Here is a 23,612-nt window from a genome sequence, read left to right on the forward strand (position 1 = left end):
AAAGGAAATTATCTGGGACAGCAGTGGCAAATAGATTTTTCTGAATTACCTGGGAAAGGAGGTTATCGATATTTGTTGGTATTGATATACACTTTTTCAGGCTGGCCAGAAGCATTCCCTTGCAGAGTGAATAATGCGAGACAAGTAATTAAAACACTATTAAATGAAATAATACCTCGTTTTGGGGTACCAGCAACTATCTCCTCTGACTGAGGCTCACATTTCAGTGCAAAATTGTTACAAGAAATCAGCAGGAAATTAGAAATTGATTGGGAATTGCATGTTCCATATAGGCCTCAGGCCAGTGGACAAGTAGAAAAGATGAATCATCTAATCAAACAACAAATTGGTAAGATTTGTCAAGAGACAAATTTGTACTGGTATCAGGCATTACCATTGGCCTTATTAAGAATCAGAACGAAACCTCAGTCAAAGGAAGGAGCCAGCCCATTTGAAATTCTATATGGAAGACCACATCAATCTCAGTTTAAAGGGGAAGATCTTCAGGAAGTAGGAGAAGGTTCTCTCTGACAGTTTTTGATGAATTTAGGAAAACAATTGGAAGAGATAAATAAAAGGGTACTAGGGACCAGGGCAAGAGGCTTGGATTATCCTATCCATCCTTTTAAACCAGGAGATTGGGTTTATATTAAAAATTTTGCAGGTGACCCTCTTGAAGAAAAGTGGAGTGGACCCTATCAAGTTTTACTGACTACTTTCACTGCAATTAGTAAAAGGAACAGCCCTCCTGGATACACTACTCAAGAATTAAGAAGGCATCAGAATCAGAGAAAATATGGCGCGTCGAATCTTCAGGACCTACACGTATGAAATTGTGTTGATCATAATTTGGATTTGTATGACTATGAACATAGGTGCATGGAATGATAATTGGTATGTGACATTGGTGCAAAACATAACTAGTATCATTAACAAAAGTGAATGTTGGGTCTGTACTCAACTACCTACATCAGAAGAGACATCCCTTTAATTGGAGTTCCCATTCCCCAAAATATATCATGGACTAATCTATGGGTAAGTACTAAATTTTCAGAAAATCATACCTCAGACCAAGGACTTAAAATAATAAATCCCTGCCCAGAGGAAAATTATTGTACTTGCATACAAAAATGTAGCCTACCAAGAGGGATGGGAAAGGTTAATTGTTTGAGCTCCATAGTTTTCGTAGGGATCTTTTCGATTTGCAATAAAACTATAGGTATCATTTTCCCATGGCAGTGGCCAGTCCCAACAGGGAAAGGATGGTATTGGTTGTGTGGAGAATGGGCATATAAAGTGTTACCTTATAATTGGAAAGGAATATGCACCCTTGGTGCAGTAGTCCCTTGTAAATATATCAGCAATGATAGAAATTATAGAAAACAGGACAGTAGATGCTATTCAGGCAGTACAAGAAGAAATATCAAGCCTATACAAAGTGGTTTTGCAAAATCGAATGGCCTTAGACATATTGTTAGCTTCACAGGGAAGAGTTTGTTCAGTGATCAATGATAGCTGTTGCTCTTATATAGATCAGAGTGGAAGAATCACAACTGATCTAAAGGGAATATGGGAACAGGTTAAGGTGTTCCATAAGGTCGCTGAGGATGATATCTCATGGGGATTTGAGGAAATCTGGAAGAAATTGACATCTTGGTTGCCAAATCTCTCCTAGTTGAGACAGTTGTTCATAAGAATAATAATATTGCTAATTCTAATTGTGGTCACTTGTATTTCAATTCAATGTTTCTTTTGGTGTTGCAAACAGTCAATGATGAATTATGAAGAATGGAAAAGGAACAAAGTTAAGCATCATGTAGAAACAGGGAAATATTTTAGAAAAACCTTAAATGGTAATGGGATAATTTAAAAAGATTGCAAAAGAATTTGCAAAAGGACAGAAAAAGGGGGGATTTGAGACAAGGAAGTACAAAATGAAATATAATCCTTTGTAAATAAAAGTTTGGTGGCTTTGTAACAATAGCAATGGAAAGTATCTTAGGTGAATATTTCATAATAATCAGCCAAAACCGGACTAGTGGTTGCTGACATAACAACAAAACTTTCCAAACCTAAAAAGCCCAACCAAAAGAACATAATAAGGATCCTAGTATAAGATAAATTGTTGTAGCTGACATAGTTTTAGAACCTTATGACCTTCTTATAAAATTTATTGTAAGCAAAACAGGACTGTAGATAAAGAGTATCTGAAACTAGCAGATGTTCAGGAGGTGCTGTAGCTAAGTTAACTGATAAGTAGAAGGACGAGGAGAAATCACTCACTTATGTCAGCAGTGTTACCGTACTAATTAAGCTGGCGTAAGCATTTATCTACTGCGCATGCTTCAAAGACTACCAGAACAAGAGTTCAAGGAACAGCCAAGTGATGAAGATTGTTAGAAGAAGTAAAACGACCACCAAAGACCACTACCACGTTGTTATGCACATGCGAAAATGGGCGTGGAATTATGTAAAATGATTTTTGGAAAACTAATGAATATGTGTGATGTTTACCGGAAATGTAATGAATATGTATGTTAAGCAACAATATAATCTGTTTGATGCTTAAACGAGACACATTAGGAGGAGAGATTCTCCGTGTCTCCCAGCACTGCAATAAAGAATACCTGCTTGTCAACTTAAACTTCGTTGGCGAGTTCTTAACAAGTTCTATGAATCAACAGGCTGCCCAAGGAAGTTGTGAATGCTCCATCCCTAGCAGTGTTCAAGGCCACGTTGGACAGAGCCTTGGGTGACATGGTCTAGTGCGATGTGTCCCTGCCCATGGCAGGGTGTTTGGAACTAGATGATCTTAAGGTCCCTTCCAACCCTAACCATTATATGATTCTATGATTCTCCCCGTTATACCACCAGGGGGGGTGGGTGTGTGTGTGTGTGTGTGTGAGCGGCTGCATGGTATTTATTTGCAGGCTGGGCTTAAACCATGACAGTCCTTTTTGGCATCCAATGTGGGACTCAAAGTGTTGAGATAACAGATCCTACTGGAGCATCTTAAAACAAATTTGTTATAAGCATTCATTTTATTGGTTTAGTAGTTGCTGGTCACAATGTTCATTTATCTGCTCTCAGTGCTGTTGCACTTTTTGTCAGGGTTGCATTACACAATATCTTATTTTTAGTATGTGTTCCCTGTAGTGCTATTTATTGTCCTTGGGGCTTGGGCTAAGATTATCGTTTTGTTGTACTTTGTTACATTAGCTTATGATATGACGAAATCAGTGGTGTTGAAACTAATCTCGTATGTGTACTCAGCATTGCTGTCACCTCTGTATTTCAGGAGACATCTACTGGGAACTATAAATAATTACACTGTTTTATCTTTTGTCTTTGGAGACCCAACTTATGTGGGAGACATCTTCCTACATCTTTCTTCCTTCCCTCCTTTCTGGTATCTTCCTTCTCCTCTAGACTGATTACAGTAGCAGTTGAGAATTTTACAGATTTTGAATATCCTTTGGATACCCTTGAAACCAACCTGGTCCTTTTGCTAGGAACCAGCATGGTGCCAAATATGGTTCAGGCCCTGCTTAAGATTAAAATATTTAAAAATACTCCCCAGTGATCTGCCCTGAGGCTGGATAGTTATGAGTGGCAGGGTGTGTGGGACAATATGGGCAAGTACCTAGGCCAGTGGGCACCTCGTGTTTTAGAACTTTACCCCTGAAGAAGTGCAGAATTCAGAAAAGCTAGTAAAGTATTTGGAAAAGTATGCTGTCACCCTGGCAATTCCAGAGAGGCACAAATCACTGCAATATGCTGGGGCCTGGCTCAGGCCTACTGAGCCCCGTTCAATGCTATTCATTACCCTCAAGAGGAAAAGAAGGTCTCTGGATCTGACAGAATAGAGACAGACAATGCAGCTACTCCAACCCCAGCGACGAGCACTGTGGCTACTCCAACGCCATCAAAGTACTCTAGCTACTCCAACCCTATCAAAGTACTCTAGCTACTCCAACCCTGGCAACAGGCACTGTGGCTGAACTAAAGAACCAACCCCTGCTGTTATCAGTTGCACCTATACACAAGAAGAAATGGAAATGAAAGTCAACCTGTTTAGTGAAGGAGGATGAAGCAGGGCCATCACAATAACAGGAGGAAGAGGCAGAACAAGAGGTAACCTCTCGATCCCTGTCCTTGAGTGAGCTGTGGGATATGTGAAGAGATTTCAGCCATCATTCAGGTGAGCACACTGTCACTTGGCTGTTCTGATGCTGGCATAACAGGGACAACAGTTTTGAATTAGAGGGTTAGGAAGCCAAGCATCTGTGATCACTTTCTAGGGAAGAGGGCATTGACAAGGAATTGTGAGAGGGACACAAGTCCTCAGCCTCTGGAGGCAATTCCTGTCAGCCATGCACAAAAACTATCTCTTCAAGGAAGATGCTATATGTCACCCAGGCAAGTGGAGTGCAATAGAGAGACGTATCCAGTATGTGAGGGAATTAGCTGTACTAGAGATGATTTATTATGACTGGAATAACATGCATTTACCCACAGATCCAGACTAAGTCCTACGAGCCATGTGGCAGAAATTTGTACAGAGTGCACCATCATCAGATGCCAACTTATTGGCAGTAATGAGCTGGACAGATGAAGCACCACCGCCAGTGGATGAAGTAATTCACTAACTCCAGGAATACGAAGACGATATGTCTTCCTTCCTTTTCTCAGCTGTGGAGAAACTGTCCCGAGAGTTTCAGCAATTCAAAGAGGATATGTCTACTTGTACAGACCTGCATCTCAGGTATTCACAGTAACTGTTCTTTTGCTCAAGAGGGAGGATATAGAAGGTACACACCATGGTTTACCCTAGAGTTTTATCTGTGGCACCACAGAGGCAACATGCGGATGGAAAACCTGCCTCGACCCTAGAGGCACAGGTACATGAATTGCAAGGGAAAACAACTAAACCTGGGGGTTCTTAAAAGTACAGCTGCTACTCCAGTCTCCACTGGGTAGTTTCACAAGAGAGTGGAAGGGCTGATCTTACCCCTGATCCTATGGAAAGAAGTTCTTACCCATTTCGTAAAGAAGTAAACGGAGAATCCTACGACCAGCACTAGAGGGGCCCTGTCTCCAGCCGGGTGGAGGAGAGGGACAGCAGCATCTACCGGACTGTGTGGATTAGATGGCCTGGCACGTCAGAGCCACAGGAGTATAAGGCTCGAGTAGACAATGGTGCAGAGTGCACCCTAATGCCACAAGCCATCAAGCGGCATGTCCTGGGTTCAGCCGTAACAGTTATTTTTCTCCTTCTTAGTACCTGGGGCAGTGCTGTATTTTCAAATTGAGCCTGAGAACAACGCTGATAAGAAGCTGATCTTTTAGTTGTTCCTAAGTAATGCTTACCCCAATCAAGGAGTTTTCAGTCTCTCAAGCTCCACCAGTGAGGAGGGGAACAAGAAGCCAGGAGGAAGCAGAGACAGGACACCTGACCCAAACTAGCCAAAGGGGTACTCCATACCACAGCACGTCATGCCCAGTATATAAAATGGGGGGAGTCACCTGGAAGGCCCAGATCACTGCTCGGGTCAGGCTGGGTATCGGTCGGGAGGTGGTAAGCAATTGTATTGTGCATCACTTGTGTTTATTGTTTTCTTTTTCTTTTCCGCTTTAAGTTTTATATTCCCTCCCCTTGTTATTTCCCTTATCATTATTATTATTGGTGGTAGTAGTAGTGGTTTTGTATTGTACCTTAGTTATTGGAGAGTTCTTATCTCAACCTGCAGGATTTACATTCTTTCGATTTTCCTCCCCCTCTCTCTGGGACCGGGGGAGGAGAAGAAGGGGGGGAGTGAGCGAGTGGCTGCGTGGTTCTGAGTTACCGGCTGGGCTTAAATCATGACAATCCTTTTTGGTGCCCGATGTGGGGCCCGAAGGGGTGAGATAACAAGAGATCTGACCAGAGTGTGTCTAATCGTGTTTGTGATAAGCATTCATTTTTTCGGATTAATAGTCACTCGTCACAATGTTGATATGTTGGCTCTCAGAGTTGTTGCGCTTTTTCTCAGAGTTTCAGCATGTCATACCTTACTTGCAGCTAGTATTTGCTGTTTTAGTGTTTAACAGCTTTGGAGCCTGGGCTAAGGTTCTTGTTTCGCTGTACTTCATGGTAATGACTTGTAATACAATAGACTCATTGATCATGAAACTGGTCTGGCATGCGTTCTCAGTGTGGTCATCACGTCTATACTTTGGGAGGCATATAATGGAAATTTTTAGCAATTACACATCATTTTCAAGAAGGGGAAGGTGGAAGACCCGGGGAACTACAGACCAGTCAGTCTCACCTCTGTGCCTGGCAAAATCTTGGAACAGTTTCTCCTGGAAAACATGCTAAGGCACATGAAAAACAATGAGGTGGTTGGTGACAGCCAACATGGCTTCACTAAGGGGAAATCCTGCCTGACCAATTTGGTGGCCTTCTATGATGGAGCCACGGAACTGATGGACAGCGGCAGAGCAGTTGATGTCATCTACCTGGACTTGTGCAAAGCATTCGACGCTGTCCCACATGACATCCTTGTCTCTAAATTGGAGAGACATCAATTTGATAGATGGACCACTCGGTGGATAAAAAACTGGCTCGATGGCCGCACGCAAAGAGTTGTGGTAAATGGCTCGATGTCCAGTTGGAAACCTGTAACGAGTGGTGTCCCTCAGGGATCGGTGTTGGGACCGGTCCTGTTCAACATCTTTGTCGGTGACATGGACAGTGGGATTGAGTGCGCCCTCAGCAAGTTTGCCGACGACACCAAGCTGTGTGGTTCGGTTGATATGCTGGAGGGAAGGGATGCCATCCAGAGGGACCTTGACACGCTTGTGAGGTGGGCCGATGCCAACCTTATGAAGTTTAACCAAGGCAAGTGCAAGGTCCTACACCTGGGTCGGGGCAACCCCAGGCACTGCTACAGGTTGGGCAGAGAAGAGATTCAGAGCAGCCCTGCAGAAAAGGACTTGGGGGTGTTGGTTGATGAGAAGCTTAACATGAGCCAGCAGTGTGCGCTTGCAGCCCAGAAAGCCAACCGCATCCTGGGCTGCATCAAAAGAAGCATGACCAGCAGGTCAAAGGAGGTGATCCTGCCCCTCTACTCTGCTCTTGTGAGACCCCACTTGGAGTACTGCGTACAGTTCTGGTGTCCTCAACATAAAAAGGACATGGAGCTGTTGGAGCGAGTCCAGAGGAGGGCCACGAGGATGATAAGAGGGCTGGAGCACCTCCCATATGAAGACAGGCTGAGAGAGTTGGGGCTGTTCAGCCTGGAGAAGAGAAGGCTGCGTGGTGACCTCATAGCAGCCTTCCAGTATCTGAAGGGGGTCTACAAGGATGCTGAGGAGGGACTCTTCCTTAGGGACTGTAGTGGTAGGACAAGGGGTAATGGGTTCAAACTTAAACAGAGGAAGTTTAGATTAGATATAAGGAAGAAGTTCTTTACAGTGAGGGTGGTGAAGCACTGGAATGGGTTGCCCAGGGAGGTTGTGGATGCTCCATCCCTGGCGGTGTTCAAGGCCAGGTTGGACAGAGCCTTGAGCCACGTGGTTTAGGGCAAGGTGTCCCTGCCCGTGGCAGGGGGGTTGGAACTAGATGATCTTAAGGTCCTTTCCAACCCTTATGATTCTATGATTCTATGATTCTAAGATTTTTTTCCTCCTCAGGACGTCAACCTATGAAGGAGACATTCCCTCACAACCTCCGCTCCCCCACCAGGCTATTTACAGCAGCATTTGAAAATTCTAAAGGTTTTGGATCACCTTTGAATACCCTTAAAACCTGCCTGCTCCTTTTGCTGGGAATCAGTATGTTGCCACAAATACTGCAAGAGTTTTACCCATGGCCATACCACCTTGATAACGCCCTATTTCATCTGATCTCGAAAGTTAAACAGGGTCGGGCTCGGGCCTTATCTAAGGTTGAATGACGATCTAAGAGGACCACCAAGAGATTTTCCCCGAGACTGGACAGTCTAAGTGGCAGGGTGTGTGGGATTGTATGGGCAAGTATCTAGGCCAGTGGGCCCCTCCAGTGCTTTGGAACTTCACCCCTCAACAAGTGCAAAATCCGGAAAAATTAGCAGAACAGTTAGACGAGTTGAGCTGTCATTCTGGCAATACCAGGGAGGGAAAACTTACTGTAATGTGCTGAGGCTTGGCCCACGCCTACAGAGCCCAGTTCCGTAAGGACCAGGAAAAAGATGCCTCTGGATCTGATGGCAAAGCAACAGACAACGCAGTTACTCAACCCCCAAGCACAGCAGTTACACCAACCCCGACAAATGACACTGCAGCCACTCAAACCACAGTGATAGACAATGCAGCTAAACCAAAGGACCAATCCGTGCCAATATCAGTTGCCCATACAAGCAAGGGGAAATGCAAACGAGAGCCACAAAGAGCAACGCGTGTAGTGAAGACAGATGAAGACCCAATGCGCGTACTACAGGGGACAGCATCTGAACAAGAGTTATTAATACAGGAAGAAGAGGAAGAGGAAGAAGAAGAGGTAACTTCTTGATCCCAGACCTCGACCGAGCTGCAGAATATACGAAAAGACTTCAGCCATCTACCAGGTAAGCACATAGTCACCTGGTTGCTCCGATGCTGGGACAATGGGGCTGATGGTCATGAGCTAGAAAGTAGGGAAGCCAAGCAGCTGGGATCACTTGCTAGGGAAGGAGGAATTCAGAAAGCGATTGCAAAAGAGAAGCGAGCCCCCAGTCTTTGGAGGCAGTTCTTGGCACCTGTGAAGGAAAGGAATCCCTACAAGGACATTGTTATGAGTCGCTCAGCCAACTGGACCATGATAGAGAAAGGCATTCAGAATCTGAGGGAATTAGCCATTCTAAAGATGATCTATCAGAGGCTGGATGCCAGGAATGCATCCATAGATCCAGATGAAGTCAAATGTACATGATGCATGTGGCAGAAACTTACATGGAGTGCGCCATCATTATATGCCCACTCATTGGCATCAATGACCTGGAATGACATAGCACCACCAAGAGTGGACGACCTGATTCGTAAACTCCGAGAGTTCGAAGACAATCTCACCCCTTCCATCATTTCAGCTGTGGAAAAACTCCTGACCCAGAAGGTCAAACAACTGAGAGAAGATCTATCCAGCTCCCCACGCGTACCAACCCATGTCTCAGCTATTAACAGAAGGCGCCCTATTGCTCGAAAGAGAAAATATAGGAGGTACACACCATGGGCCACCCTATGGTTTTACCTGTGGGATCACGGAGAAGAATTGAGAAAGTGGGATGGAAAACCTACCTCAGTTCTGGAGCAACGGGTGCGTGAACTGAAGAGGAGAACAATGGTCAAGGATGATCCTCCCAGGAAAGCTGCTGCTCCAGTCTCTGTTAGCAGTTTCCCAGATGGAGTGGAAGAGCTGATTTTATTCCAGCTCCTGTGATAAGGGATACTAATCCCTTTCTACAAGACATAAGAGGACAATCTTATGATCACTATTAGAGGGGCCCTGCCTCCAGCCAGGTGGAGGAGGGATAATCGGGTTTACTGGACTGTGTGGATCAGATGGCCTGGCACATCAGTCCCACAGAAGTATAAGGCTCTAGTACATACTGGTGCACAGTGTACCCTGATGCCATCAAAGTATCAAGGGGTGAAACCCATTTATATTTCTGGAGTGACAGGAGGATCCCAAGAGTTCACTGTACTGGAGGCTGAAATCAGCCTGACTGGGAGGAAGTGACAAAAGCACCCCATTGTGACTGGTCCAGGGGCTCCATGCATCCTTGGCATAGACTATCTCAGGAGAGGGTATTTCAAAGGTCCAGAAGGGTACCGAAGGGCTTTTGGTATCACTGCCTTGGAGACAGAGGAAATGAAGCAGCTGTCCACCTTGCTTGGTCTCTCAGAGGATCCTTCTGTTGTGGGGTTGCTGAAGGTCGAAGAACAGCAAGTGCCAATCGCTACCACAACAGTGCACCGGCGGCAATATCGCACCAACCGAGACTCCTTGATTCCCATCCATAAGCTGATCCGCAGACTGCAGAGCCAAGGAGAGATCAGCAGGACCCGCTCACCCTTTAATAGCCTCATATGGCCAGTGCAAAAGCCTAACAGAGGGTGGAGACTAAAGGTAGACTATCATGGTGTCCTGGGTTCATCTATAGCAGCCATTTTTCTCCTTCTTAGTAGCTGGTGCAGTGCTGTGTTTTTTAACTTTCAGCCTGGGAACAACGCTGATAACACCGATATTTTTAGTTGTTGCTAAGTAATGTTTACTCTGACCGAGGATTTTCTCAGTCTCATGCTTTGCCAGGGAGGAGGGGAAGGCGGGAGGAAGCAGAGACAGGACACCTGACCCAAACTAGCCAAAGGGGTATTCCATACCATGGCACGTCATGCTCAGTATATAAACCGGGGGGAGTTACCCGGAAGGCCCAGATTACTGCTCGGGTCGGGCTGGATATCGGTCGGTGTGTGGTGAGCAATTGTATCCTCTCCCCTTGTTATTTCACTAATCATTATTATCATTGGTGGTAGCAGTAGTGGTTTTGCATTATACTTTAGTTACTGGGCTGCTCTTATCTCAACCTGTCAAATTACATTCTTTTGATTCTCCTCCCCATCCCTCCGGGAGCAGGGGGAGGAAGAAGGGGTGGAGTGAGAGAGCGGCTGCATGGTTCTGAGTTACCGGCTGGGTTCAAACCACGACACATGGCCTGAATGAAGTCACACCACCATTGAGTGCTGCTGTACCGGACATGCTAGATTTTGAATTTGCACTGGAGTCAAAGGTTAGCGAAGTGGTATGCCACAATTGATATTGCTAATGCATTTTTCTCAGTTCCTTTGGCAGCCCAAAGGAGGAGGTGATGTGTGCTGAAGAGGCCCCACCATATAATGAACTGTCAGAGAGTGAAAAGCAATATGCCTTGTTTACTGATGAGTCCGGCTGTATTGCGGAAAAGCATCTGAGATGGAAGGCAGCTGTGTGGAGTCCCCTGTGACAAGTTGCAGAAACTGCTGAAGGAGAGGGTGAATCAAGTCAGTTTGTAGAGGTGAAAGCCATCCAGCTGGCCTTGGACATGGCTGAACGAGAAAAATGGCCAGTACTTTATCTCTATACCGACTCATGGATGGTGGCAAATGCCCTGTGGGGGTGGTTGCAGCAATGGAAGCAGACCAACTGGCAACACAGAGGTAAACCCATCAGGGCTGCTGCACTGTAGCAAGATAGCGCTGCTTGGGTGCAGAACCTGGTGGTGAAGGTAGGCCACGTAGATGCTCATGTACCCAAGAGTCAGGCCACTGAGGAACATCAGAACAACCAACGGGTGGATCAGGCTGCTAAGATTGAAGTGGCTCCGATGGATTTAGATTGGCAACATAAGTGTGAATTATTTCTAGCCCAGTGGGCCCATGACACCTCAGCCCATCAAGGCAGAGATGCTACATATAGATGGGTTCATGATTGTCCTGGGTTCAGCTATAGCAGTCATTTTTCTCCTTCTTAGTAGCTGGTGCAGTGCTGTGTTTTTTAACTTTCAGCCTGGGAACAACGCTGATAACACCGATATTTTTAGTTGTTGCTAAGTAATGTTTACTCTGACCAAGGATTTTCTCAGTCTCATGCTTTGCCAGGGAGGAGGGGAAGGCGGGAGGAAGCAGAGACAGGACACCTGACCCAAACTAGCCAAAGGGGTATTCCATACCACAGCACGTCATGCCCAGTATATAAACCGGGGGGAGTTACCCGGAAGGCCCAGATCACTGCTCGGGTCGGGCTGGGTATCGGTCGGCGTGTGGTGAGCAATTGTATCCTCTCCCCTTGATAATTCACTAATCATTATTATCATTGGTGGTAGCAGTAGTGGTTTTGTATTATACCTTAGTTGCGGGACTGCTCTTATCTCAACTCGTGGGAGTTACATTCTTCCCATTCTCCTCCCCATTCCTCTGGGATCGGGGGGAAGGAAGAAGGTGGGGAGTGAGCGAGTGGCTGAGTGGTTCTGAGTTACTGGCAGGGCTCGAACCACGACAGTTCTTTTTGGCGCCCAACGTGGGGCACGAAGGGTTGAGATAATGACAGATCTGACCAGAGTGTGTCTAATCATATTTGTGATAAGCATTCATTGTTACTACTCGTCACAATGGTGATTATTTGGCTCTCAGACTTGTTGCGCTTGATCTCAGAGTTTCAGCATGTTGTACCTTACTTACAGCCACTATTTGCGGTTTTAGCGTTTATCGCCTGGGGGGCCTGGGCTAAGGTTCTTGTTTCGCTGTACTTCATGGTAATGACTTGTAATACAATAGACTCATTGATCATGAAACTAGTCTGGTTTGTGCTTCCAGCGTGGCCATCACCTCTATACTTTGGGAGGTATATAATGAAATATTTTAGCCATTGCATATCTTTTTTTTCTCCTCGGGGGGTCAACTTACGAAGGAGGCATTCTCTTTCACCCCCTGTTGCCCTACCAGCCTATTTGCAACAGCAGTTGAGAGTTCTGAAGGTTTTAGATGGCCTTTGAATACCCTTGAAACCAGCCTAGTGATTCTGCTGGGGATCAGCATGTTGGCTAACATACGGAGTGTGTTTTACCCACGGCCATCCAGTCCTGGGAACATCCTAATTCATTTAATCTCGAAAGTTAAGCAGTATCGGGTTCGAATCTGGTCTAGGGTTAGATGACGATATACGAGGACCACCAAGAGATTTTCCCTGAGGCTGGACAGTCAGGAGTGGCAGGGTGTGTGGGATAGTATGGGCAAGTATCTAGGCCAGTGGGCCCCTCCAGTGCTTTGGAACTTCACCCCTGAACAAGTGCAACATCCGGAAAAACTAGTAAAACACTTAAACGAGGTGTGCTGTCATCCTGGTTATACCAGAGAGAGACAAATGATGGGAACGTGCTGGGGCTTGGCCTATGCCTACAGAGCCGTGCTCAACACTGTCCAGCACCTTCGAAGGGAAAAAAGTGTCTCTGGATCTGATGGCAAAGCAACAGACAACGCAGCTATGCCAACTGCAAGCACAGCAGCTACTTAAACCCTGACCACAACAGACAACACAGCTACTCCAAGTACAGCAGCTACATCAACCCCAGTGACAAGCACAACAGCTACTCAAACCCTGACCACAACAGACAACGCAACTACTCCAACTTCAAATACAGCAGCTACACCAACCCCACTGACAAGCACAGTAGCTACTCAAACCCCGACAGCAACAGACAATATAGCTACTCCAAGCACCGCAGCTACACCAACCCCAGTGACAAGCACAACAGCTACTCAAACCCCGACAGCAACAGACAATGCGGCTACTCCAAGCACCACAGGCACACCAACCCCAGTGACAAGTACAGTAGCTACTCAATCCCTGACAGCAATAAACAATGCAGCTGTTGGTGTTACTCAACTCCCAAGCACAACAGCTGCACCAACCCCAGCAATAGACATTGCAACCACTCCAATCCTAGTGGCAGACACTGCAGCCACTCCAACCACAGTGACAAACACTGCAGCTAAACCAAATGGCCAGTTTGTGACAATGTCTGTTGCCCCTGTAAGCAAAAGTAAACGAGAGGCACAAAGAGCAACCGGAGAAGCGAAGAAAGATGAAGACCCAATGCCATTACTACATGCAACAGCATCTGAACAAGAGTTACTACTACGTGGGTCAGAGGAAGAGGAAGAAGAAGAAGAGGTCATTCCTCGACTCCGGACCTCAACCGAGCTGCGGAATATGCGAAAAGATTTCACCTGTCTTCCAGGGGAGCACATTGTCACCTGGTTGCTCCGATGCTGGGACAATGGGGCCGACGGTCACGAACTAGAAGGTAGGGAAGCCAAGCAGCTGGGATCACTTGCTAGGGAAGGAGGAATTGACAAAGCGATTGCAAGAGAGAAGCGAGCCCTCAGGCTTTGGAGGCGGCTCCTGGCAGCTGTGAAGGAAAGGTTTCCCTATTACACGTCGCTCAGCCAACTGGACCACGATAGAGAAAGGCATCCAGTCCCTGAGGGAAACAGCCATTACAGAGATGATCTATCACAGCCTGGATGCCAGGAACACATCCATAGAACCAGATGAAGTCGAATGTACACGACCCATGTGGCGGAAACTTACATGGAGCGCGCCATCATGATATGCCCACACATTGGCATCAATGACCTGCAATGACGACGGAGTATCACCAACAGTGGATTGCCTGATTCGTCAACTCCGAGAGTTTGAAGACAATCTCACCCCTTCCATCATTTCAGCTGTGGAAAAACTGTCCCAGGAGTTCAAACAATTGAGAGACGATTTATCCGATCTATCCAGCTCCCTACGCGTACCAACGCATGTCTCAGCTATTAACAGAAGGCGCCCTACTGCTTAAGAGAGAAAATATAGGAGGTACACGCCACGGGCCACCCTATGGTTTTACCTGTGGGACCACGGAGAAGACATGAGAAAGTGGGACAGAAAACCTACCTCAGTTCTGGAGCAACGGGTATGTGAACTGAAGAGGAGAACAATGGTCAAGGATGATCCTCCCAGGAAAGCTGCTGCTCCAGTCTCTGGTGAGCAGTTTCCCAGATGGAGTGAAAGAGCTGATTTTATTCCAGCTCCTGTGATAAGGGATACTAATCCCTTTCTACAAGACATAATAGGACAATCTTATGATCGCTATTAGAGGGGCCCTGCCTCCAGCCAGGTGGAGGAGAGGGATAATCGGGTTTACTGGACTGTGTGGATCAGATGGCCTGGCACATCAGTCCCACAGAAGTATAAGGCTCTAGTAGATACCGGTGCACAGTGTACTCTGATGCCATCAAGGTATCGAGGGGTGAAACCCATTTATATTTCTGGAGTGACAGGAGGATCCCAAGCATTAACTATGCTGGAAGCTGAAATCAGCCTGACTGGAAGTGGCAAAAGCACCCCATTGTGACTGGTCCAGGGGCTCCATGCATCCTTGGCATAGACTATCTCAGGAGAGGGTACTTCAAAGACCCAAAAGGGTATAGATGGGCTTTTGGTATCGCTGCCTTGGAGACAGAGGAAATGAAGCAACAGTCCAACTTGCCTGGTGTCTCAGAGGATCCTTCTGTTGTGGGGTTGCTGAAGGTCGAAGAACAGCAAGTGCCAATCGCGACCACAACAGTGCACCGGCGGCAATATTGCCCCAACCGAGACTCCTTGAGTCCCATCCATAAGCTGATCCATAGACTGGAGAGCCAAGGAGTGATCAGCAGGACCCGCTCACCCTTTAATAGCCCCATATGTCCAGTGCAAAAGTCTAATGGAGAGTGGAGATTAACAGTAGACTATCGTGGCCTGAATGAAGTCACACCACCATTGAGTGCTGCCGTACCGGACATGCTAGAACTTCAATATGAACTGGAGTCAAAGGCAGCCAAGTGGGATGCCACAACTGACATTGCCAATGCATTTTTCTCAATCCCTTTGGCAGCAGAATGCAGGCCACAGTTTACTTTCACTTGGAGGGGCGTCCAGTACACTTGGAACCGACTGCCCCAGGGGTGGAAACACAGCCCTACCCTCTGCCATGGACTGATCCAGACTGCACTGGAACAGGGGCAAGCTCCAGAACACCTGCAATACATTGATGACATCATCGTGTGGGGTGATACAGCGGAAGTAGTTTTTGAGAAAGGGAGGAAGATAATCCAAATCCTGCTGAAGGCCGGTTTTGCCATAAAATGGAGTAAGGACCTGCACAGGAGATTCAATTTTTGGGAATAAAATGGCAAGATGGACGTCGCCAGATCCCCACAGACGTGATCAACAAGATAACAGCAATGTCTCCACCAACTAATAAGAAAGAAACACAAGCTTTCTTAGGTGTTGTGGGGTTCTGGAGAATGCACATCCCAAATTACAGTCTGATTGTAAGCTGTCTCTACCACGTGACCCAGAAGAAGAATGATTTCAAATGGGGCCCTGAGCAGCAACAAGCCTTTGAACAAATTAAACGAGAAATAGTTCATGCAGTAGCCCTTGGACCAGTCCGGGCCGGGAGGATGTGAAAAATGTGCTCTATACCGCAGCTGGGGAGAATGGTCCTACCTGGAGCCTCTGGCAGAAAGCTCCAGGGGAGACTTGAGGTGGACCCCTCGGCTTTTGGAGTCAGGGATATAAAGGATCTGAGGCCAGCTATCCTCCCACTGAAAAAGAGATACTGGCAGCCTATGAAGGGGTTCGAGCTGCTTCAGAAGTGATTGGAACTGAAGCGCAGCTCCTCCTGGCACCCCGGTTGCCTGTGCTGGGCTGGATGTTCAAAGGCAGGGTCTCCTCTACACATGATGCAACTGATGCTACATGGAGTAAGTGGGCCGCACTAATTACACAACGAGCTCGAATAGGAAATCCCAGTCATCCAGGAATTCTAGAAGTCATCATGGACTGGCCAGAGGGCAAAGATTTTGGGATGTCACCAGAAGAGGAGGTGACGCGTGCTGAAGAGGCCCCACCATATAATGAACTGTCAGAGAGTGAAAAGCAATATGCCTTGTTTACTGATGGGTCCTGCTGTATTGTGGGAAAGCATTGGAGATGGAAGGCAGCTGTGTGGAGTCCCCTGAGACAAGTTGCAGAAACTGCTGAAGGAGAGGGTGAATCAAGTCAGTTTGCAGAGGTGAAAGCCATCCAGCTGGCCTTGGACATTGCTGAACAAGAAAAATGGCCAGTATTTTATCTCTCTACTGACTCATGGATGGTGGCAAATGCCCTGTGGGGGTGGTTGCAGCAATGGAAGCAGAGCAACTGGCAATGCAGAAGTAAACCCATCTGGGCTGCTACATTGTGGCAAGATATCGTTGCTCAGGTGCAGAACCTGGTGGTGAAGGTACGCCACGTAGATGCTCATGTACCCAAGAGTCGGGCCACTGAGGAACACCAGAACAACCAGCAAGTGGATAAAGCTGCTAAGATTAAAGTGGCTCAGATGGACTTAGATTGGCAACTTAAGGGTGAATTATTTTTAGCCTGGTGGGCCCATGACACCTCAGGCCATCAAGGCAGAGATGCAACATATAGATGGGCTTGTGATGGAGGGGTGGACTTAACAATGGACACTATTGCCCAGGTTTTTCAGGAATGTGAAACATGTGCTGCAATTAAGCAAGCCAAACGGTTAATGCCTCTCTGGTGTGGAGGACGATGGCTGAAGTACAAGTATGGGGAGGCCTGGCAGATTGACTATATCACACTCCCACCGACCTGCCAAGGCAAGCGCTATGTGCTTACCATGGTGGAAGCAACCACCAGCTGGCTGGAAACATACGTTGTGCCCCATGCCACTGCCCGGAACACTATCCTGGGCCTTGAGAAACAAGTTTTGTGGGGACACGGCACCCCAGAGAGAATTGAGTCAGACAATGGGACTCGTTTCCGGAACAACCTCATAGACACTTGGGCCAAAGAGCATGGCATTGAGTGGGTATATCACATCCCCTACCATGCACCAGCCTCTGGGAAAATCGAACGGTACAATGGGCTGTTAAAAACTACCCTGAGAGCAATGGGTGTTGGGACTTTCAAACACTGGGATACACATTTACCAAAAGCCACCTGGTTGGTCAACACTAGGGGATCTGCCAACAGGGCTGGCCCAGCCCAATCAGAACTTTTACGTACTGTAGAGGGGGATAAAGTTCCTGTGGTGCACATAAAGAATTTGCTGGGGAAGACAGTCTGGGTTATTCCTGCTTCAGGTAAAGGCAAACCCACTCGTGGGGTTGCTTTTGCTCAGGGACCTGGATATACTTGGTGGGTAATGCAGGAAGATGGGGAAGTCCGATGTGTACCTCAAGGGGATTTGATTTTGGGGGAAAACAGCCAATGAACTCAACTGTATGCTGTTGCCTGCTCTATAATACTTTTATAGCCCACCAGCTAGATATCTTCAGGTCGCCAGCAATTGACCCTGACTTCCCTCCGATCATCACCTCAACAAAGAATGAATTTTGAGGAAACCAGATGAGCTCAGCAGTGACCAGACGAGTTTGGCGGTACCATCAGCAGGCAACAACCCAACACTACATACCGTCCCTCCTGCCCTGAAAGACTATTACAAGAGATGGAGCCTGACATCATGGACTGGATGAGTTCAGCAATTTTACAGGGATTGGTCCATGGACTAGGGAATGATATCTTTCTCTGTGTGTGGGTGTGGGTGTATATATATGTGTATATCTGGGACAGGGTCGATGGTGTGTTGAGAGATGTGGGATCTGAGAATCACATGCATGGTATGGAATAAGGGGTGGATACTGTCCTGGGTTCAGCTATAGCAGTCATTTTTCTCCTTCTTAGTAGCTGGTGCAGTGCTGTGTTTTTTAACTTTCAGTCTGGGAACAACGCTGATAACACCGATATTTTTAGTTGTTGCTAAGTAATGTTTACTCCAACCAAGGACTTTCTCAGTCTCATGCTTTGCCAGGGAGGAGGGGAAGCCAGGAGGAAACAGAGACAGGACACCTGACCCAAACTGGCCAAAGGGGTATTCCATACCACAGCACGTCATGCCCAGTATATAAACCGGGGGGAGTTACCCGGAAGGCCCAGATCACTGCTCGGGTCGGGCTGGGTATCGGTCGGCGTGTGGTGAGCAATTGTATCCTCTCCCCTTGTTATTTCACTAATCATTATTATCATTGGTGGTAGCAGTAGTGGTTTTGTATTATACCTTAGTTGCGGGACTGCTCTTATCTCAACCCTTGGGAGTTACATTCTTGCGATTCTCCTCCCCATCTCTCTGGGATTGGGGGGGAGGAAGAAGGGGGGGAGTGAGCGAGCGGATGTGTGGTTCTGAGTTACCGGCTGGGCTCAAACCACGACAGTGATCGAGGGGTGGACTTAACAATGGACATTATTTCCCAGTTTATTCATGAATGTGAAACATGTGCTACAATTAAGCAAGCCAAATGGTTAAAGCCTCTCCGGTATGGAGGACGATGGCTGAAGTATAAGTATGGGGAGGCCTGGCAGATTGACTATATCACACTCCCACTGACCTGCCAAGGCAAGTGCCATGTGCTTACCATGGTGGAAGCAACCACCAGATGGCTGGAAACCTATGTTGTGCCCCATGCCACTGCCCAGAACTCTATCCTGGGCCTTGAGAAACAAGTCTTGTGGCCACACGGCACCCCGGAAAGAGTTGAGTCAGATATTAGGACTCATGTCTGGAGCAACCTCATAGGCTCTTGGGCCAAAGATCATGGCATTGAATGGATGTATCACATCCCCTATCATGCACCAGCCTCTGGGAAAATCGAACGGTACAATGGGCTGTTAAAAGCTACACTGAGAGAAATGGGTGGTGGGACTTCCAAACGCTGGGATAGACGTTTAGCAAAAGCCACCTGGTTGGTCAACATGTGGGGATCCGCCAACAGGGCTGGCCCAGCCCAATCAGAACTTTTACATACTGTAGAGGGGGATAAAGTTCCTGTGGTGCACATAAAGAATTTGTTGGGGAAGACAGTTTCTGTTTTTCCTGCTTCAGGTATAGGCAAACCCACTCGTGGGGTTGCTTTTGCTCAGGGGCCTGGATATGCTTGGTGGGTAATGCGGGAAGATGGGGATGTCCGGTGTGTACCTCAAGGGGATTTAATTTTTGGGGAAAACAGCCAATGAACTCAATGATATGCTTTTGACTGCTCTATAGCACTTTTATAGCCCATCAGCTAGATGCCCATCTCCTCTAGTCTTGGCTTTGAAGACAAGACGTGTGCTGTCATGATCATCAGCGGAGAATAAAGTCATGGGAAAAGGCAGCAGCAGCAGAATTATCCTCAGGTCACCATCGACTGACCCTGACTTCCCTCCGATCATCACCTCAACAAAGAATGGAGTTTGATGAAATCAGATGAGCTTATTAGTGACCAGCTGAGTTTGGCGGTGTCATCAGCAGGCAACAACCCAGCACTACACACCATCCCTCATGCCGTTAAAGACTGTTACAAGAGATGGAGCCTGACATCATGGACTGGATGAATTCAGCAATTTTATAGGGATTGGTCCATGGACTAGGGAATGATATCTTTCTCTTTGTGTGTGGGTGTGGGTGTGTGTATATATATGTGTGTATATATCTATGTGTATGTATATATGAGGCAAAAGCGATGGTATATTGAAAAATAAGGGATATGAGCATGTGAATGGTACGGAATAAGGGGTGGAGACTGTCCTGGGTTCAGCTATAGCAGTCGTTTTTTTCCTTAGTAGCTGGTTCAGTGCTGCTTTCTGACTTTAACCTGGGAACAACGCTGATAACAACGCTGGTGTTTTTAGTTCTTGCTAAGTAATATTTAATCCCACCAAGGACTTTCTCACTCTCATGCTCTGCCAGGGAGGAGGGGAAGCTGGGAGGAAGCAGAGACAGGACTCCTAACCCAAACTAGCCAAAGGGGTATTCCATACCACAGCACGTCATACCCTGTATATAAACCGGGGGGTGTTACCCAGAAGGCCAGATCACTGCTCGAGTCGGGCTGGGTATCGGTCGGCGGGTGGTGAGCAATTGTATTCTCTCCCCTTGTTATTTCCCTTATCATTATTATTATTGGTGGTAGCAGTAGTGGTTTTGTATTATACCTTAGTTACTGGACTGCTCTTATCTCAACCCGTGGGAGTTACATTCTTTCGATTCTCCTCCCCATCCCTGCAGGAGTGGGGGGAGGAAGAAGCGGAGAAGTGAGCGAGCAGCTGCGTGGTTCTGAGTTGCCGGCTGGGCTTAAATTATGACACACAGCTATCAAGAGCCACCTCCAGAGGATGAGGATTCTTTTCTCTTTCACTGTCGCCTTATTATTTCCCCCTTCCATAGCAAGTGATCCCAGATTCTTGGCTTCCCTTCCTTCTAGTTCATGACTGTCGGCCCCATTGTTCCATCATCAGAGAATCCAGGTGATGATGTGCTCACCTGGAAGATGGCTGAAATCTTTTTGCATATTCCACAACTCAATCAAGGACAGGCATCGAGAAGTTACCTCTTGTTCTTCCTCTTCCTCTGTTTCTTGTTCTGGTTCCTCTAGTTCTTGTATTGTCCTTTCTTCATCTTCTTTCACTAAACGATTTTTTTTTCCCCCTTTTCCATTTCCTCTTGCATAAACGGGCAATTGATACCAGCATGGGTTGGTTCTCTAGTTCAGTTATATCACCCATTGTCGGGGTCTGAATGGTTGTCGTGCTTATTGTCAGGGTTTGAGTAGTTGCAGTACTGGTCACAGGAATTAAAACAGCTATAGTGCTTGTTGCCATTTTGAATAGCCACCATACTTGCCTCTGGTGTTTGAGTGGCTGCAGTGCTTGTTATGGGGGTAAAAATAACTGAAGTGCCTGTTGCTGGAGGTTGAGTAGCTGTGGTACTGGTCATCAGAGTTTGAGCAGCTGTAGTGCTTGTTGTGGAGATTGAAGTGGCTCTAATGCTTGTTGCTGGGGTTTGAGTAGCTGTAGTTCTTGCCACTGGGATTTGAGTAGCCATAGTTCTTGCCACTGGGATTTGAGTAGCTATAGTGTGTGTCACAGGTTGAAATAGCCAAATTCCTTGTCACTGGAGTTCGAGTCCCTTTTTTTCTCCTTTGAGCCTCAGTGCTTCTCATGTGGGTTGGAGTAGCCACATGTAGCTCTTTAACCCTAAGCAAGGGTTGAACCATATTCAACAACATACTGATTCCTAGCAATAGGGCCAGGCTACTTTCAACATCCCAAGAATACTCAAAATTTTCAAAATTCTCAATTGGTGATGTAAATAGCCCAATGAGGGAGATGTGGGGGAATTTCTCCTCCATGAGTTGGCTCTCCGAGGAGAAAAAGGAAGAGATATGATTATTAATACTTCCTGTTAGATGTCTCCCAAAGTATAGAGGTGATGGCAATGCTGAGAATACATACAAGATCAGTTTCATGACTAGCAAGTCTATCGTATCACAAGCCACTACTATAAAGTACAACAAAAAGAGAACTTTAACCCAAGGGTGATAAACACCAAAACAGGAAATGCATACTGCAAGCAAGATAATGCCACTCTGAGACCAAGCCCAACAACTCTGAAAGCAAATGAATCAACATTGTGACCTGTGACTATTAAACCAAAATAATAAATGTTTTTAACAAATTTGTTTTGATACACTCTGGTCAGATCTATCGTTATCTCAAACCTTTGGGCCCCACGTTGGGTGCCAAATGATTTTCACACAGGTATCCTGAGAGGAATACAGAGAAATTGAGCCAGGGATTAGTTTAGGAAAGCTAAAGCCCTGACAGAATTCAATCTGGCCAAGGATATTAAGGGCAGCAAGAAAAACTTCTACAGGTACAATGGGGATAAAAGGAAGACAAGGCAAAATATGGGCCCCCTCTGGAAGGAAATGGCAGACCTGGTTACCCGAGATATGGAGAAGGCCGAGGTATTATACTGGGTTCAGCTATAGCAGACATTTTTACTCCTTCTTAGTAGCTGGTGCAGTGCTGTGGATTTGACTTTGAGCCTGGGAACAATGCTGATAACACCAATGTTTTTAGTTGTTGCTAAGTAATGTTTACTCTGACCAAGGACTTTCTCAGTCTCATGCTCTGCCAGGGAGGAGGGGAAGCTGGGAGGAAGCAGAGACAGGACACCTGACCCAAACTAGCCAAAGGGGTATTCCACACCATGGCACGTCATGCCCAGTATATAAATAGGGGGGAGTTACCCGGAAGGCCAGATCACTGCTCAGGTCGGGCTGGGTATCAATTGGTGGGTGGTGAGCAATTGTATCCTCTCCCCTTGTTATTTCCCTTATCGTTATTATTACTGGTGGTAGCAGTAGTGGTTTTGTATTATACCTTAGTTACTGGACTGTTCTTATCTCAACCGGTGGAAGTTACATTCTTCCAATTCTCCTCCCCATCTCTCTGGGATCGGGGGGGGGGGGGGGGGGGGGGGGGAAGAAGGGGGGGAGTGAGAGAGCGGCTTCCTGCTTCTGAGTTACTGACTGGGCTTAAACCACAACAGTTCTTTGTGGCGCCCAACGTGGGGTGCGAATGGTTGAGATAACGACAGATCTGACCAGAATGTGTCTAATCGTATTTGTGATAAGCATTCATTGTTTCGGATTAATAGTCACTCCTCAGAATGGTGATTTATTTGCTCTCAGAGTTGTTGCGCTTGATCTCAGAGTTTCAGCATGCCGTACCTTACTTGCAGCTAGTATTTGCTGTTTTAGTGTTTATCGGCTGGGGGGCCTGGGCTAAGGTTCTTGTTTCACTGTACTTCATGGTAATAACTTGTAAAACAATAGACTCATTGATCATGAAACTGGTCTGGCTTGCGTTCCCAGCGTGGTCACACCTCTATAATTTGGGAGGTATATTGTTGCTGCGTTGCTTCAGCCAAGACTTGCAGAACTAAGCCAACCCCTGGCTTAGAGCTAGAAGATCACAGACACCAATATGGAGGATGACCAAATAGCGTTTTATTAAACAACAGCAGGTGCTTTATACCCTTCGGCCACACGGAAGTACCTGTTCTGACCCAATCAGAAGGGCAGGTTAACAAATTTTACCTTTTATGGTATTGTCCAGCCTAGCCCCACAATTCCCCTCTCCATGCTATGGG

At 46.7% G+C, this 23,612-nt stretch overlaps 1 long non-coding RNA gene across 1 annotated transcript; it reads right to left on the reverse strand.

Annotated features, from left to right (window-relative positions):
• Positions 1–90: 90 nt before the first annotated feature.
• Positions 91–23,017, reverse strand: LOC115619111. The gene is made up of 3 exons (XR_003994919.1): positions 23,005–23,017; positions 3,375–3,380; positions 91–523 (listed from the first exon to the last, which is right to left on the reverse strand). It is a non-coding gene; the product is annotated as an uncharacterized LOC115619111 (long non-coding RNA).
• Positions 23,018–23,612: the final 595 nt, after the last annotated feature.

The sequence above is a fragment of the Strigops habroptila genome, chromosome W (assembly GCF_004027225.2).
Source record: "Strigops habroptila isolate Jane chromosome W, bStrHab1.2.pri, whole genome shotgun sequence".
NCBI lineage: Eukaryota > Metazoa > Chordata > Aves > Psittaciformes > Psittacidae > Strigops > Strigops habroptila.